This window comes from Arachis ipaensis, chromosome B03, assembly GCF_000816755.2.
Source record: "Arachis ipaensis cultivar K30076 chromosome B03, Araip1.1, whole genome shotgun sequence".
Taxonomy (NCBI): domain Eukaryota; kingdom Viridiplantae; phylum Streptophyta; class Magnoliopsida; order Fabales; family Fabaceae; genus Arachis; species Arachis ipaensis.
Window position 1 is genome coordinate 82,708,664 of NC_029787.2, and position 5,413 is coordinate 82,714,076.

Here is a 5,413-nt window from a genome sequence, read left to right on the forward strand (position 1 = left end):
TTCGGAAGAAAAATTATGTAAACTCACTATATCGTTTCTGAAATCATACTCCTCCAACATGGGATAATTTAATGCATTTGGGAAGCATCGTTGCTTTAATGCAATTGCAATCACTATTTTGATTTCCAATAGATAAAATCTTAATTTCTTACAAATTAAAAATATTTTGACATCACATTATTTATTGGCAAATTCCAAATAGAAACTCACGCAATACACCATAGAGAACAATATCAGATCCACATCATAGAGAAGAAAGAACCTAGTTATAAAAAATATGCTGCTAATATTATCTACTGCTTCTAATTACTGTATATATAGTAAAAATTTACCCCTTGGATTTGAGTCAATTAACTCATCCATTCATTTGGGACCTAAATTACCAAATCCAGCATCATTTTTTCATGAGAATAACATAACTCTGATTCAAATTTGTGTTGTAAGTCTAGGTATCATGATGTAAAATTGAAAACAAAGGGATTTGCTTCACAGTGAAAATTAGACACTCTCTTTCAAAAGCTCGTAACTAAGTTACTCGAAAATGATTAATTTCAAAAGCATGAGTTTCTTTCTCTTCACGTGAGCAAAACATAAACATGATTTGCAGTAATAAAACCCTAGCAAATAAAAACAAATACCTTATAAAATAGATACCTTATACGCACTAGTTGAAGATAATTCGAAGCTGCTGGAAGGAGTGTCATGGTAATCACTACAAATTAGCCATACCACCATTAGCTCCTCTGCCAACTAAACCTAGTCCAACCTCAACGTTCAGCCAAAACAGAAGCAGATTAAATATAAATAAATAATCTTTTGTCATTTAAAAAAAATAAAAAATAAAGAGTAATGCTAGGGAACCAAAAGGGTATTAGCCAAAAACCAGCCAAATACCTCTCGGTGAATCCAAAATATCTACGAGTTAATATATATGGATGTTTCTTTTGTTAAGTATCAGAATGTTTCTTTTTCATACTAAACGGATGTTCTTTTATATATTTTTTGAATTTTTTTGTATTACAAATATAAATGTCTCTATTTCTTTAAGAAATTCATAATTTTTTTAAAATTTTATAGATATTTAATTATTTTTGCTAAAATATAACTGAATATTTCTTTTGTTAAGTATTAGGATGTTTTTTTTTCATATTAAATGAATATTTTTTTTTATATTTCTGTAATTGTTCAAAGACTTCTTTTAGCTAAGATCAATTGTGTAGTCCTGCACCTAATATCCCAAAACGGGATGAGGATGCAATAGGAACAAGAGCTATGTATGCTCCACGCATTTCTGATGAATTATGCCAGAAAGTGATGTCTATGCTTTATGTTGGGATATCTCTTGATAACATAATACAGCACCATGTAGAGGTGATGCAGAAGCAAGGTGGACCCCAAAACCGTGATGATTTTCTCACTCGAAATGATGTGCGCAACATGGAATGGAGTATCCGTAATTCTTCACATGAACTGCAGGAAAACGATGAATGCAGTGTAAAGATATGAGTCCAGCGCCATCAGAAGCATGTTTTCTATTACCAAGATAACTCAGGTTCACAATTGGAATTCGACGAGCCAGATGTCGGTGATGAAAGAGGAGTGGATCGCAGCGGAGAGGCAGAGAGGGCTTGACGGAGAGAGAGAGAGAGGTGTGTGTGATTGTTGGAGGTGAGTAGGTTAATGTGAGAGAGAAGAGGAAGGTTTTTATAGGTTTTAATTAGGTTTATTTAATCAATTTTAAATTTTAAATTTTGAATTTAAAAAATTTAAAATTAATTAATTATTAATATAAATTAATGTGGTTTTGTTTATATGCAAAGATTCTAAATCAACGTTTTTTTCAAACTGTTTGTTCCCTAACATTGCCCCTTAATAGGACAACCCAAACTAACAAGCAACAACACCACATTAGTATCACTGACCAATATGATGAATTAAATAAGCCATTCCATATTCCAGCCATTGAGTGCTTCAGAAAGACAACAAAGTCAAGGTAATTAAAAACAGGATACTATCTTAGGCTGTTTAAAAGGATAAGGATGACTATAAAGTAAAAACTCATCCAATACCTTATATGTCTACAAAATTAGCACATTAACTCAAATAATAAGGACAAGGAAAACAAGAAAGTATAAAATTTCCCAAAGGAAAAGAAAAAGCAATAGCGTTGCAACTTAAACGAAGGATGGAGGTACAAAAGAATATCTGAGAAATAAGGAATGAGCAGATCCGCTAGTTGTTATATTGACTCAGCGAAACAAATACGTTCCAAGAAAGACCATGTAGAAAGAAATCAAGAAGGATAAACAAAAAGAAAAGAAAATAAGCCAATCCCATAAAATTTTCCAAGTCAAAACAAACAAGTCAAGAAACTTTCTTGTTCCCTTCTATCCTCCAATTAAATCCTAAATACAAAAACATTTGCGCAACTAAAATATTCCGCAATGCAAAATAAGAACCTAAGGCTAAAACACAATATAATAACAATAAAGAAAGGAGAATCCCATTGACTGAAACTGTCCTTCGACTTCTAAACATATTCCCTTTACGTTCAGCAATGGCGCAAACCAAACATAAAAGAAATAAAATTGGAACCCATTAATCACCCAATTGACAAGTACTTGAACACCGAGGTAGATCTTCTCCATGTTGAGTGAAACGGAATCACTGGATTCTGCCATGGCCGTAGCTCTGGTCTGCTGATTCTACCGTTGTTGTTCTTGTTCTTGCTGTATATGGAAGCCCCCTGAACTCCAAAGAAGCCTCCACCAACCACCGAAGTTTGAGAAAATTATAGACCTCTCTCTGTCTCTCTTCTTCTCTCTAATATGTATGTTTATTTGTCTATGCCTTCAATGGCTTATATACCAAGCCAATTAGCCAATTCTATTCCAATTTCCCTCACTCTCTCTTATTTTTGTGTTTGTGAAATCCACAAACATAAACTAAACAAAACAAAACATAACGTTTATGTTTTTCGTTTGTTTATTATATTTACGATTTTACCCACCCCACCGGCACCGACGCTTAAAACCCAACAGAATTTTAACCGCGCCTAGAAACGACGCCGTTTTTTGGGTCTTGAAAACGATTTCACTAAAATTAGAATAACCAAGATCTATGGGGCTCGTAATTCACGGGTTCCTTTTTACTCTTTTTTCCTCTCTGACCAGAAAAAAGGGCGAAATTTTTATGACTTAACACTGCCTTTTGTTTTTGTTGGCCCCAAAATTTTCTCCCTTTGACTCTCTTTCTATACATGGCATTCTCCCATTGGCCCACTTTTCTTTTTTCTCTCTAAAAAATTAATTAATAATTAATTAATTTAACATTTGTTTTGTAGTTTATGTAATTTAGCCACATTTTAGACGTGGACACATTTGTAGGAGGGGGACCTTAGAAGTTAAAAAATGGTGGGTTGCTTGCCTTTCATTTGACTCCAATCATTAATCATTAATCATTAATCATCTTCCGCCACATTTCTTTTGCCCTTTTCCTATTTATTAATTCCGTCTTATTTCTTTAATATATATATTCTTTTGTTCACATCTTTATTCTTTACCAAACCGATGGTGCTAAATAAATTGAAAGAAGTCATCACTAAATATTTGCATTGGCGTTTAACAAAATGTACTAATGTAACAAGTGTTGATTCCATGTTTAAATACATTTCGATGTATATATTCTGAAAACTACGTTCATTACTTTATCCTATATATAATAATGAAGACAAATATATGAATCAATTAACAAGAATTTTTTGCTCTTATTATAACGTACGGTTGTACCTTTCCTAATAATAAAGAAAAGTTGATTGAAGTATTTTTACTTAATACGAGTAATAACACAGTCTTAAATTTTATATCTCAATTAAAAAGAGAACTTAATTGGAAATAAGAGCAACTCTAATGCTAAGAAATAGAGTTCCTCTTCTAACATATGGGGACTCAATTACCATTGGAGTGAAAAGGGAAGGAGGGCTCTTCACGTGGATCAAGATTGAGAGTCCCTCTAGACAGGGACTTGCAATCAGAGGCGGAGCTAGAAATTTTTTTTAGGAGGGGCCAACATGAAAAATATAAATTAAGAAGAAAGGAAAATTAAAAATTAAAAAAAAAAAACTAAATTAAAAATTGAAACTTATACATCCATATTATTTATTTTGGGGGGGCCATTGCCCCTTCTCTATAACGTGGCTCCGCCACGACTTGCAACAACCAATAAAATCATGTCATGTGGTAAGTTAATAAAATAAAAATAAAAATATATTAAATATATATATTAAATAATTAAATTATAATTAATTTATTAATAATTATATTAATTTTAATTACTTTAATTAATTAATTAAGTGGGACCACAATAGGGATTAAAGTTAGTTCCTTCTAATGGAGAAGAGAGAGATTCTTTGAGTTCCTATTTATTGTTTATGATGCAAAAGTTGATGTGGAGTTACTTTTTACGACAGGTGAGCCATAAATAGGGACTGGAATGAGTTCCCTACTGAAGATGGTCTAAAGTTTAAATACACCAAAATTTTGATATAGTTATAAAAATGTATTTGTATTATAATATGTATAAATAGGGAGTCAAAATAATAAAAAAAAAATACATAATTATTGAATAAATAATTAAATTAGTTTTTGAAAGATTACTTGTTTTTTAAATTAGTCTCTAAATTTTTTTTATTAAATTCGTCTTTTAAATATTTTATATTAGTCATATTAGTCTCTTTAATTTGTTATTTTCGTTATTAATGGCATAAGAGTTTGTTGATGTGACACTATAACATATATTTAACAGCGCTTTGTATTTTTAATATAAGAGTAGAAGGTGGTGTTTTTAAATAAGGTAAAAAATTGATGTGTTTTTTATTTATATGGATACCACAAATGTGACAGATTTGTGATTATGAACAAAAAAAATTAAAACACCACAAATTTGTCAAATTTTATTTTATTTAATATTTATTAATTATTATAATAATTAATAAATATTAAATAAAATAAATTTTAACTAATTTTGACTAATTATTTTTTATTATCAAACATTTTTTTATAAATATAATCATTTAGTGTACTTAAATGGTTAATCTAGGAAAAGATACATCTTAAATGCCAAACATTAATACTACTATTAAATAAACTACAAACCAACAGTATTCTAAAAGCGTTTTAAACATTTAACTCTATTAATTGTTTTTATAATTTTCAGTTTGATTGTTTATGTCAATTAATGTGACTAATCACTCCAAAAAGGTCAATTGCTTTCATCGTAGATGGTGAATTGGCAGTGACATTCTTACTAACCCTGTTTTCAATTCTTCCCAATTTCCATCCGCTTCTGCTCATGACAGAATTGATTATTAATTAATATATAATCAATTTTTATTTGATAAGTTAAAAGAATGATA

At 30.3% G+C, this 5,413-nt stretch overlaps 1 long non-coding RNA gene across 1 annotated transcript; it reads left to right on the forward strand.

The window, feature by feature from the left end:
- On the forward strand, window positions 204–715 carry LOC110269736. The gene is made up of 2 exons (XR_002358500.1): window positions 204–530; window positions 651–715. It is a non-coding gene; the product is annotated as an uncharacterized LOC110269736 (long non-coding RNA).